Source organism: Equus przewalskii, chromosome 8 (assembly GCF_037783145.1).
Source record: "Equus przewalskii isolate Varuska chromosome 8, EquPr2, whole genome shotgun sequence".
Classification (NCBI taxonomy): Eukaryota; Metazoa; Chordata; class Mammalia; order Perissodactyla; family Equidae; genus Equus; species Equus przewalskii.
Genome location: NC_091838.1, coordinates 71608488 through 71622335, shown reverse-complemented (window position 1 = coordinate 71622335; position 13848 = coordinate 71608488). Strand labels below are relative to the sequence as shown.

The 13848-nt window shown below is 38.9% G+C and overlaps 1 long non-coding RNA gene across 2 annotated transcripts in view; it reads right to left on the bottom strand.

Annotated features, from left to right (window-relative positions):
* The window catches only part of LOC139085137 (uncharacterized), a 118433-nt gene that overhangs the window by 54677 nt on the left and 49908 nt on the right, over positions 1-13848 (bottom strand). The window lies entirely within an intron of this gene.

Here is a 13848-nt window from a genome sequence, read left to right as displayed (position 1 = left end):
AACTTGGCTCCTGAGTCATTTCACAGTGCTAGACTGGCTTTCCACTGACAGCTTACTGAAATAAGAAAGTTGTCCTATCCTTAAAAGAATTCTGTGACATTTGACACAGCCTTTATCCTAATGAAGAGGACCACACAAGTATACTTCCATGATTCAAATAATCTGTTAAAGGTGGCACCAAAAGGAAACTGTTTTTACTTTGCTGAGTGCAACAAAGCCAGCATCATAAGAATAAAATGAAAATAGGAGTCATATATGAAGTCGTACTCATAAGGAAAATAGGCCCTAACTCATGTTTATTTACTTCAGAAATTATCAAAGAAAATGAACATGCAACAGCAGGTACCACAAAAAATGAGCATCTGATTATCTATTAAAAAACAAAATGATTTTGATAGCTCAATCTTTCATTTTATGCTGAGTAATTTTATCCAACCTTTATCATCATTGAACGTAATTATTCAGGCAGATCTAAAATGGCCGTATTTTACATTTCAATTCATTAGTCAGTACAAATCTACCCATATGTAGTTCTGACTTTGGCATACATGCATACACACACACAAACAAGTACATTTTATGATTATGAATACATACAAACAGGCACAAATTCTCATTAGAGTTGAATAGACTTGCAGATTTAAGAACCGTAAGTCAAAAAATTGTAACAAGATGAAAGTTTCACAGATTGTCTAAGATCTTTGAATTAACAGTTGACCTTGAAAGCTAAACTCAAAGGTGGTAACTGCTCAATTTTGCATAATCCACAACAGTGGTCTACAAATTTTTTTCTGTAAAGGGCCAGATAGTAAATATATTAGATTCTGTGGACCACATGGTCTCTATTGTAGCCACTCAACTCTCCCACTGTAGGGATAGCAGCCACAGATGATGGGTAAACAAATGGGCATGGCTGTGTTCCAATAAAGCTTTATGAAGGCTAGAATTTTAATTTCATATAATTTTCACATGTCATGAAATAGTGTTCTTTTTTTGAATAGTTTTAAAAAATATAAAAGCCATTCTTAGTTCATGGGTCATATAAAATAGATAAGACTGGATTTGACTTATGGACCACAGTGTGCTGACCCCTGCCATACAGCATCCAGTATATTCTTGCCTTATCAATAACAATGAGGTGAATATTCTCTGAGGACAGTGCAGTTTGCTCTTCTGTCCAGCAATGGAATAGGCTGTCTTGGAAAGAATTAAATACTCTATAATTGAGCTGTTCAAGCAGAGCTCAGTTATTTGTCTGTAGACTTTCAGAAAATTTTTCAAACTCAATTGGGAAATGACAGCATTTACAGTAAGCATCCCCAAGCTTGATGACTTCAGATTTTACTTTAGGCATTCAGTGTAATGACTAAAGTCAACAAATTTGCATTTCTTTCATATACTTGCTCACATGGTCCTTGCCTTCACAAAACCCTGGTATAAGTTTAAAAATTCAGAATACTTTAAATATGTTTCTATTATAAAACTGTATGCTGAATTTTCTCATAGGTTAGATTAATACCTTTCAGTCAAAAATCACTCAACAAATATCTCTTGAGCACCTATTGGGTGTTGGTCACAGTTCTAAGTGTGGGAAGGTACAGCAGTGAACAAGACAACGTCCCTGCTCCCAAGAAGCTTGCATTCTAATGTCTATATAAACACTGTTCAAAACAAGCATACAGGGGCTGGCCCCGTGGCCGAGTGGTTAAGTTTGCACACTCCGCTGCAGGCAGCCCAGTGTTTCGTTGGTTCGAATCCTGGGCATGGACATGGCACTGCTCATCAAACCACGCTGAGGCAGTGTCCCACATGCTACAACTAGAAGGAACCACAATGAAGAATATACAACTATGTACTGGGGGGCTTTGGGGAGAAAAAGGAAAAAAATAAAATCTTTTTTAAAAAAGCAAACAAGCATACAGATGAATAGCTCATTGCACATAATAGTAAGTGGCATGAAGAAAGTAAAACAGCATAAACTGACACAGTGGCAGGATGATGGTGGCTTGATGACATTTGAGTTGGAATCTAAATTGCATTAAGGAACCAGTCAGGAAAAAATCTTGAGAAAAGCCATTCTAGATGGAAGGAACAGCCATGAGATGGGAAAGAAATGGAAATGTTAAGGAGTAGGGATGAAACTTCTTCATGGCTGGGGAAAATAACAGAGGGAAAGGCACAAGTTCTAGCAAGTGATGCAGACAGAGGTCAGGTAATCCAGGGTCTTGCAGACATTGGTCAAGGGCTTTGACCTTATTCTACATGTACTGAGAAATCATGGGAAGATTTGGAACACAAGAGTGATAAAGTCAGATTTACATTTTTAAAAATATAGTTTGGGCCCCTACATAGAAAACTAGGTTGTAGAGGATAAGAGAAAAGGCAGGGAACTCTTTTAGAAGGCTGCTGCAAAAACCAAAGTAAGAACGAGAATGACTTTGACTATAAGGGTAGCCTTGGAAGTCAAGAGCACTGGATGGATTTAGATACATTTGGAAGGTGGAGTTGCTAATGCATCAGTTTTGAAGTATGAGGGAGATAAAGGAACCTGAGAGGAATACTAGCATTTTAGCTTGAGGAACTGAGTAGATTATGTCATTCACCCAGGAGGAGATCTTCAGTAATGATCAGATTTATGACTTTTTTCTATGATCTTAACTACTCTAAGCCTCAGATTCTTCAGCTGTGAAAGAAGAACTTAATATCTATCCCATATTATTGCACAAAATAAATGAAATAATGTATATAACACATCTGACAAAGTGTCTGGTACATCGTTAGGGCTTAATACAAGTTGCTGTATTTATCATTTCTCTTTAAGATAATCGGATTTAATAGTCAGTACAATTTACCAAATACTTGGTTCCATTTATTTGTGTCTTCAGTTTCTTTCATCAGTGTCTTGTAATTCTTAGTTTACAGATCTTTCACCTTCTTGGTTAAATTTATTTCTTAGTATTTTGTTATTTTGATACTATTCTAAATTGGATTATTTTCTTTATTTCTTTTTCAGATAGTTCATTGTTAGTGTATAGCAATGCAACTGAATTTTATTTATATTCTGCAACTTTACTAAATTTGTTTATTAATTCTAATAGTATTTTTAGTGGAGTTTTTAGGGTTTTCTATATAAGATCATATCACCTACAAGCAGAGACAATTTTACTTCTTCCTTTCTGATTTGGATATCTTTTATTTCTTTTTCTTGCCCAATTGCTCTACCTAAGACTTCATTCTATCCTGGAGACTGTTGTGCGTATTCTTGAGAAGAATATATATTCTGCTATGGTTGTGTGGAATGTTCTGTACACTTTTGTTAGGTCCAATTGATCGAAGGTATAGTTCAACTCCAGTGGTTTCTTATTGATTTTCTGTCAGGATGATATATCCATTGTTGAAATTGGGTTATTGAAGTCCCTTACTGTTATTGTATTCTTGTCTATTTCTCTCTTCAGATGTGTTAGTATTTGCTTAATATATTTAGATGCTTTGATATTGGGCTCATGTATATTTACAATTGATATATCCTCTTGATGAATTGACCCCTTTATCATTATATAATGTTCTTCTTTCTCTTGTTACAGTTTTTAACTTGTCTATTTTGCCTGATGTAAGTATAGCAATCCCTGCTCTCTTTTAGTTTTCATTTGCATAGAATCCTTTTCCATCTCTTCACTTTAAGCCTTCATGCTTCCTTACAGCTGAAATGAATCTCTTGTAGGCAACATATAATTGGGTCTTGTTTTCTAATCCATCTAGCCCTTCTAAGGCTTTTGATCAGAGAATCTAGTCCATTTACATTTAATGGAATTATCGACAGGTAAGGACTTACTGGTGCCATCTTATTAATTGTTTTCTGGCTGTTTTGTATTTTTCTGTGCTATAGGTAATTTTAATACTTTTGTCCTTTAATCTTTATATTAGAGTTAAGTGGTTAACACAATACTGTATTACAGTATTAGAGTATTCTGAATTTGACTATATACGTATGTTTACCATGCGGGCCTCCTTAGTAATTGCTCATGGTTTTCTGCCTAGCACCATCAAAACCACTTCTTTTTTCTCTCTCTGAAGGAAAGAAGACTAGGTTCCACATTTGGATTGACTCAAATTAGGAAAAGAAGAGGCATAACTTACAAGACACTAGTGAGATCAAGAATCCAGAAAAGAAACTTGGAACAAGGGAAGAATAGGGGAAATTTGTGACCTTCCCCAATAGGAACCCAAGCAGAGTGAACAGGAGGATGTACTATTGCTGGATCTGTCAGTGTATATAGATGGCAGCTTAAGACTGTTTATTTCAGTATTAAAGGAAGATGGTGACCCACTACCATCAACGGCAGGATTTGGAAGACACTCAGATGTCTGGTAATTGGGTCATAAAGAGAATACTGAAATCATCTAAAGTCTCTAGCATGAAAGAAAAAAAGCTCTTTGCACAAAGCTTTTACCAGCATTTTCTCCTTTCACTCCACCACACACCCTAGATTCCACCAACATCAAGCAATTTGCCTTTTGTAAACAAACTGATGTTCAGACCACCATCTTTTTCACAGTCTGAAAGATCCTTTTCCATCTGCTACAATTCTACTCAGAAGTCAGTTTCATCTCCTTTTGAACACATTTTTTTACTCTCCTGGTTCCTTCCTGCTTAACAGCATCTTATGTCTGTTTCTACTATAATCCTTGCCATTGCTTGTCACGTAAGTTTTCCTGCATCTGCACTGTAAACTCTTTGAGTGAAGGGAAAAGATATTACTCAAGTCTTGGTTCCAGGACTTAGGACAGTATTGAAACATAGACGTTCAATAAATCTTGATTAGGTACATGATTGAATGCTTGAATGGTATCTTGTGAGGCAACTTTGTTCAAAACTTTAGGGGGAGAGCTCAGATAAGATGCTAGAATTTTCTCTAGATTCTTATCTCACCTTAGTCACCATCTGTGATAGAGAAGTTATAATTATATACTTTCTGTGAGGATTGTCAAGACAACAAAATCACAATCTCAGCAAACAGAATTCATGGAAACCAGGCTCAACTCCTTTGAGCTCTTGAGAAATGTAGGAATTTGATTTTGCAATTTAGTTCTCTTTCTCTCTTTAAGCATTGGTTTCTAATTTGATTGTTTCCTTTTTTAAAATTTTTAAAAATAACTTCAAACCTGCAGAAAGTTTGTAAGAATTATTTCTGAAAACACTATACACCCTTCATACAGGTTTAACAGTTGTTCAATTTACCACTTTTGTCTTTTCATTCTTTCTCTCTCTCTCACATATATACCTATGTACATTTTTTTCCTTACATAAGTGATAATAAACTGCAGACATTTTGCCTATGTATTGGTATACTCATCAGTGTGTAGTTCCTAAAAGCATGGGAATTCATCTCCATAACCACAATACAATTATGAAAATCAGGAAATTTAACATTGGCACAATATTATTAATTAACCTGTGGATTATAGTCAATTCTCACCAGTTGTCCCAATAATATCTTCTATAGCAATTTTTCCTGGTTCAATATCTAATTCAGAATCACATGTTGCAGCTAGATGCCATATCTCTCGGTGTCCTTATTTGAGGATGGTTCCTCAGCCTTACTGTCTTGCATAACACTGACACTTGAGAAGAATACCAGCCACTAATTCTGTAGACAGCTCCTCAGTTTGGGTTTGTCTAATGGTTTGATTCACTTTGTACATTCACAGCAGGAACACCACAAGTGTTGTCAGTATATCTCATTAAGAGTCATGTGGTGTCAGTTTATTCCATTTTGGGTGATGTTTTCTCCATACACAACTTAATAATTGTAAGTGGGAAGATAGTAACTGTACAGTGGAGAAATCTGGCAAACATACCTTAATCATATGATCGAAGTTAACATCACCAATAGCTGGTTAAAAAAAAAAAAGCTCCTTCCATAAAAGGTTTAGCTATTTTAAGAACTTATATGCCACCCATGTAAATTACACATTCTAAAAAAATAAAACACATGAAAAATGTGACCTTAATGTTTGCAGCAATATTTACTCAACACCCAGTGCATAAGATCTAGAATAATTTTGATGATGTTCAACTAACCCCAAGTCCTTAATAACAAGTTACTTACTGCTAACACTTCCATATATCTTTCTTAATCTTGCCATGACCTCATATATAGAGGAGGAAATAAAAGTAACATGGCCAAGGGTCACAAAGCTCAAGCAGAATGCTGGAATGTGAGCACTCTTTCATCTCTCTGCAAGCCCAGTGTTGTTCATTCTGCAAACATTTATTCAAAACCAGTGAAAACGTAGGTAGCCAACATTAGAAAAGCACTCAACAGAAGCTATGGAGAAGGCCAGGTATTAATTTCATTTTTATAGTATTAGATAGCACTCTGTAACTCTCTCATTAAAATAGTGATGCAGAGAGAGGATGTGGAAGAAGACTGTGGGTGTGGGAAGGGAGTGAGAACTAAGCAGGGCAAGTGATAGAAGGGACGAGAATTATATTTTTCATCACATGAGACCAATCGTGCCTGTGGCCTTCTGAAAGGCAGCCCATTCTGATCTGAATGCAGGTATTTCTGGTGACTGGGGCCCACTTGTGAGCTCAAACACCTTTTTTCAGAGAAAGCAGGAAGCTGTGTTTCGCTGTAGATAGGAACTTAAAAGCAATAACTATATATAGCACTCTAGCTCAGAAAAACCCAAAAGCCTCCAAAGAGCCCCAAACTCTCTGTCTCAATCATCTTCAAGTTCTAGATAAATCTCATTTTCTGGTGGGAATATCATGAAGCGAATATTTGGAGGAGATGTCATGAAATGGAGATCATGATGATATTGCCCCTGCAATTTCCAGGGAGAAAATGTGGAACAGGACCAGACTGAGAGAAGGAGGCTGCAAAGCTACCTACCTTTTCCCTTGAGCTGGCCAAAAGGGAGCCTTGTTTTTCCCCTTTGAGTCTACAGTGCAGATTCACCTTCACCTGTGAAGCCAGCAAGAAGGAAAAGATGCTTTGCAATTTTCAGCATATGCAGCTACTGAAAGTGACTAATTATCTAACTGATTTTTGAAAAGCGCCATCTGAATTCTAGAGAGGGTGGATGGGTCTAGAAGATACCTCCAAAAGGGAAGTGGAACCCTAAACACTGGAGAGATAATGGGACCCTTAAAAAGAATCCTTCCAAAGCGTACCTTCTCTTCTTCCTCTTTGCCCTTCGAGGAAGATGTGTGGGCCAGTGCATGTGGATAAGCTATCCAGATCACTTTCTTTGTATAAGCAGCTACCTCGTGCTTTGTCTGGCAGCAGTTAGATAAATTCCCCTTGCCTGGGTCACTTAGTCACAACTTTACTTTCAAGGAATTGTTTACTTCTCCTTGCTGACCCCGGAAATTTGGCTTGTTTTTCTCTCTTCTTCACAACTGCCACGCCCAATTTCTCCATCCAGGCACCCTTTGTTTAAGTACAGCCCATCCTCTCCAGCTACCCCTTTCCTGCTTCCCTTGAAGACCAGCACACAAGACAGAGAGTGTAAGACCGTGAAGCAACACAGACTCTGAAGTTAGACACACCTAGGTTTAAACAGGGTCTCTCCTATTATCAAATTGTGTGATCTTAGCCAAGCTTGTGTGTCAATTTCCTCATCTGCAAACTGGCACAATAATAGAACTTATGTCTTGCATAATGCATGCCAAGTTTTGGACACGTAGTAAGGACTTAATAAATCTTAGTTATTAGTACTGGTGGCATCATCATCATTGTAGTCACTGTTGTTTCTGTCATCATCATCATCATCACTGTTTCTTTAATCATTATGAAGAAGTAGATAAGAAAATCACAGGTTTGGAAATTTCTAGAAAAATTCAGAATCTTTGTAAATTCTGACTGTGGCTCTTCTTTGGAAATATGTCTTGATCTCTTTACTTAAAAGGCATTTTCCTTTGCTAGAATGGCTTTTTCTCAAGAGAGGATGTAAATTTACATGGAGGAAGCGGTAAGAAGAAGGAAAAGATTTATGCCTACCTCCACCCCAACACCTGGCACAGCTGGGCCCAGGTGAGAACCTAAAGGAAGCGGAGCAGGGGAGTGGCCACCCAGAGTCTTCCGGCAGTATCTCAGTTCCCCTTTGTCCTTGCCAAACATAGAGCACTCAGTAGTGGGGCTTCCCTCTGCCTTGGCATCCACCACACTATGTTCAAAGTACGCTCCAGGGCTATGGTCATTTCGTAGCTGCCTTACTGACTAGACTATAGGTGCCTCTGGAACAGGGAATATGTTTTATTCAGCTCTGTGTCCCTCAGCCCAAGTACAGTGCAGGAGGAAGGAGCTCGGTCAGGATTCCCTCTTTCTCATCACCTTTCTCAGTCTCACTTTCTGTTCCTCTTCTGTCAATGTAGAACCACATTAGAGGAGAATTATAGATGTAAATAACCCTCTCTCCCCAAATACGCAGGCACTCCAAGGGACAAATGAGGAAATAGGCTCCTAGACGGAATACTCTGTGCCCGGGATCTCACAGCAAGTGAGCAAATGACAGCAGCAAGACGAGGAAGATGAGGACGGGGATGTCAGGGCTTCTGGTCCACATTCCTACACAGCCTCTGTGTTCAAGGTGCATAGGCTTCACTGGGTGACTATGATTTGGGGGAACCCCAGACAGGTGACTCACCACAGAGAACTACCTTGTTTCCACAGGAAGGATCACCTGTGTTCCTTCTCTCATGCCCTTCTTGATTGAAAACTTCCCCTGGTATCCAGTGAGCACATCCTTTTTGTGATTTGCACCCGACTAGGGTCTTCCCCCTCCTCCTCCTCCACCTCCACTTTCTCGCAAAAGTGGCTTATTCTGGGTATCAGCCAGATTCTTTTGTACTAATGTGAGGGTGGGTGCTAAAATGGTCATGTCTGTATGCATTTTTAGAAGGGCATTTAGAGGTCAGCTCTCTAACCAAAGGGATATTTGCAAGTCCTGGATTCAGGAGGGTAGACATGAAAAGGTGGGATTTCCAGATTATGTGGGGGGGGGGGGGTAGGGTTGTGCTACTGGGCATGACACAAACTTACCCAGGCTGTGTCCTTGAATGTGTTGATAGATCAGATAATTGGTAAGTGAAACATATATTGCCTGACCCAGAGACTCCAAAATACTCCAAAAGAGTGCCAAAAGTCTTGATCACATTACCTGCCCTTCCACAGAAATAGAAATAATAGTAATGGAAGTAATCATTATCAGAGCTATCTTTTGTCTATTGACTGTTCACTATGTAGGTGATATGCAAACCTCAGCATCTCTCCAAGGTAGGAGTTATTACGAAGAAAACCAAACTCAGAGGAATTGAATAACATTATATGGCTTTGAAGTGGCTTTGAATCCAAGGCTGCCTTACTCCAAAGCTCATTTTTTGTATTTCCCTAAATGGGGGCCATAATCACATGGATCTGTTTGGCAGAGATACAGAAGGGTATGTGTTTAGTGATGGGAACACAGGGATGGAGAAGAATGCCTGGAAAGAGATCACTGATGGGAAGTCTTTTCCGTTTGTTTGTTTCCTTTGGGAAACAAGGTGTTTGACAGAGAATGCAAATAAGCAGGGCCAATGGCTTCTAATCCATGCAACTTGCTCCCTTTGTTTTACATCCGTCCTGGTTCACAAATTTATGCCACCTATCAGCAACTGGAGGCATTAGAGGATTTAAACCGTAGACTAGAACTCAGATAGAGTACTGGCTGATTGCATTCTGGAACATGATGAGGAACTCATCATTTATTACCATATTGGACCCATAAGAAAACCAAGAAAGAAACTTCTATGTTGTTCTGTTCCCACACCCAAGAGCTCCCAGTTGACAAAGCCTTTCCCAGCCCAGTCATCCTCTCATTCTGATCTCTTAGGGTCCTCACAACCTTCCTCTGAAGATGGTGAGGGAGGGCTTACCACTCCCCGCTTTTCTTCTGTGAATATTCTTCTTTTCAATATTTTGGGAACTATCTTGATAAACTCTGACCACATCATTGAGTGTATTGAGCAAAACTCTTCTCCTGGGCAAGCTTGGTGCTCTTAAAGCCATAGACCTGTCAAAAACCATGTCCAAGAACATTTCTTTTTATGTTGGGTTGCTCACGCACTCATTCCTTTGCTAGGTTAATTGCTTTTTCTGCAAAGCCCAGTTGCTCCAATCTCCCTGGCAAAGTCAGGATTAATCCAGAACTTGCCAAGTGAGGTTTCCTTCTATCTTGACCATGCTATTTAACATAGCACTTATTTAACTTCTCTCCATAAGCTAGTTGAAGATGGGGATTCTGTCTTACTTCTCTATCTCAGCGCCTTGCTTAGCACATAGAAGGCAATTAATAAGTGATTGTGAAATGAATGATACAATCCTCTATCAAGCCAACAAAATCATTGACTACCTTACAAGTCACCAACAAAGCAGATCAAAGTCAGGTAAGAATTAAATGATATAACTCACCTCTTGCTTCTGGCATATAATGTCCTTTCCCAGAAAAAGGAACAAGATGGACAAAGACACAATGCAATGAAACAGCTCTGTGTCTGAGTCCAGTGTTCCAATAGCAAAAGGTGAAAAGTCAGAGGAACAGGAGAGGCTGAGGGTATGAGGATAACAGGAGCACATTATGCTGCTGTGTATTTACCCTCACTCAGAGTGTGGACTGCATTCTGTAGAAGAGGGAGTGCCAACGAAGGTCTGAAATAAGGGAATGATCATGATTCTTTTACTTGTTCTTCACTGCAATGATCATGTGAGTCTCAGGGTTTATCAGTCTGTCAGTTCCCAAATTTCAAGACAGGATAGGGTCTAGAAAGTTCAAGAGATGGCAATGAACTACACCACTCCAGCATATAACCAAGACATCTTTATTTTTCCACAAATTAAATTGCTGACCTGATAATAATTCTTGTGACCATCGCTACCATTTACTGAGCGTTTACTCAGCACTAGTTAACATTCTAAGTACATTATGTCCATATACCAGCTCACTCAATACTTCCCTTGACCCTCTAAATCTACTCACAGATAGAGTTCAATCACGCGTCACAAATCATACTTTTGGTATGTTCGGCAGCATGCTTCCACCCTCTGCTGTATGTCATCTTAAACACACTGTTCTTTTTGCTCAACTCAAGGATGTCTCCTGACAATCTGCCTTGTTCTTTTGAAGGCTGACTGCAGAGTAGTGGACATTCCTGGAAAATGCAGGCTTTGCTAATTGCTGTGGGATAGGTGTCCAAGTGATGACTGGTCTATGCCTAATACACTCCAAGAAAAAAGCAACTGAGACTGAGCCAATTGCTAACCAAAAAGATACATTCAGAAATCTGTTTACCCGGAAATTGGAGCTGCTGTGGGCTACTCATTTCTAACACTTCCCCACAGCCAATGAGCACTGTTCCAGTGGCCTGTAGACAAACATCCTCTCTCCAGCTCCTGTGTCAAGCACAGAGCTATCTTGGAATAAAAATGACCATGCACAGACACATAGAACTCATTCTCACTTCTACAAGAGGGCACGGAAACCCTTTGCCGCATTTTGGGAATTTCCGTATGATGTTCCTAATCTAGGCAGCCATTCCATATGGAATTTTCAAAAGCAATTTCTCTTGAAAACCAACTAGGGGACAAGTTTTTTCATTCTGTCCATTTATTTGTTGAAGTGGACCCCTTCTCATACAATATGTTTGAAATCGTCTTCCCACTTGAAGGATACTGCTGGATATTTGAGCCATACAAACTATGTTAGAATCCCAGGCCTATCACATACTAGTCTCATACAAGTAACTTAAACTCTAAAATGGGAAGTGCTCAGTGATTACATTACTTGCATTTAAAACAAAAGATAAACTATTCAACAGATACTAGTATCCTCCTCCCTCTTTGCAGAGATGCCTGTCATTTTTTTGCTCAGATTACAGTGACAATTTCTTATCAGATTATCTTTACTTCTCTCTAAAAATCAATTTTAAAATTCTGTCATCAAAGATTACTTAGGACATTTGATCAGTCCTGCAGGCCAATAAGAATGGCATTGACAATCTGGGTCAAATTACGAGAAAAGTGATCAAAATTAGGAACAAACTCAGAACTGTACCACAGCAGGAATGCTTTAAAGAACTGGGTTGTTACCCTGAGGCAAGGATATTTGTGTCAACATTTTCAAATATCTAAACGATTGTTATGTGAAAAAGAAATTGTGCTTTTTAATGAACCCATAAATGGTAGAATTCAGACCCACTAGCAGAAAATATAGGGCAACATATTTTGGAACAACTAGAGAAAGGGCTTCACAGTAGCCTACAGAAAAATTATGGTCAACGTGGTAGGTAAGTAATGTCTGGTAGATGTGTTCACCTGTAGACCACATGGTGGAGATGTTGTAGAAGGTATTCAGGTATCGCCATAGGGGGCTGGGCTCCATGACCTTTACAATCCCTTTGAACTCTGAGATTTTGTAAGCCTACACATTCATACTTATTTGTCTCTAGTCTATGCTGCCTGCAAACTGGTGCAAGCCAGGTGGAGCTTTCAGAAAACTTCCTAAGAAATGATCCTTGATTTCAAACAAGAGAATAACCAAATGTTCCAGCTGAAATAAAACTTAGAGCGCACGTCATCTAACTCTCATTGTGAAAATGGGCAGGCTGAGGTGAAGAGAGTTAAAATGACCTTCTCAAGATCACCAAGCAAATTGTCACGGAATCAGAGCTCAAAATTTCAAATGAGAGATAAGACACAAATGTGCATCTCTAAGGAACACTTCAAGGAAATCTCTTCTTAAAAAAGAAAGCTGCAATGAATAATCTCTTCTCCCACACTTTAATTACTTAGTAAATACGAAGCATACTTGCCTTTTTTTATTACCCAAATGATCTATGTTTAGCAAGGGCTAAAGAAGCGAGAAACACAGAGTCCTATTCCCAAATTTCAGAGATAAATGGGTCTGAAACAGTAAATTAACAAGATCTCAAGAAGGCTTCAGGAAGATCATTCTTAGCTTGAACTGCTTCCCTGAGAGGCATTAGATAGCCCGCTTGGGGCTTCTAAGGGAACCTAGGGAGCCTATTTCAGCTAAAAGTTGTCCTCCTTGGGCAAAAAACAAAGGAAATTTGAAAAATGTTTCCCACTGCGGAGGAAGGAAATGCACTGTAGCAGGTGTTTCTCATAATAGAGGCAGAGTCAAGGAAAGTACCTACCATCAGCATTTTCATGGATTTGTGAAATAGCAAGAAAAGAATTAAAGCAACTAGGACAATAACTAATGGAGACAATTTTAAAGACTGGAATCAACTGACCAAATTGCACATATAAAGGCATAAAAATCTCTATGAATGGTCACCACTGATAGAAGGAAATGATCAGTCCCCCTCAGATCTCCTGAATCTAGTGAGATCTTCACATCTCTAGAAGCTCCAGACCAGTCAATAGTTTGGTCTTTTCTGTACCTCTAATGCCTCGCGCAGTAACTCACTCAGAAGAGGTTCTCAGTTAATTAACAATTTGCAGGAATAGAACCTTCAACACGAACCCCAGGTATCATGATGAAAATCAGGGCAAGTCTTAGGTCAAACCCAGACATCTCTCATTGTATTTTCCACATTCAAATGAAATTATACATTTTCACATCCGTCTTTAAGATAATACCATGAACTCCTCAAAGTCAATATCTTTTGTAATCCATCTCTTTCCCTCTGAGCAAAGCTCAGAACCTACTACGGAGTAGATGTGTGATAAATTTTAGTTAAACCGAAGTAGAACTGTGCTTCCCTGATATTCCTTAGTGATAAAAATTGTAAATTAATCCTAGGCCTTCTCCTACAATTATACCTGGGCACTAGAGGGTTTG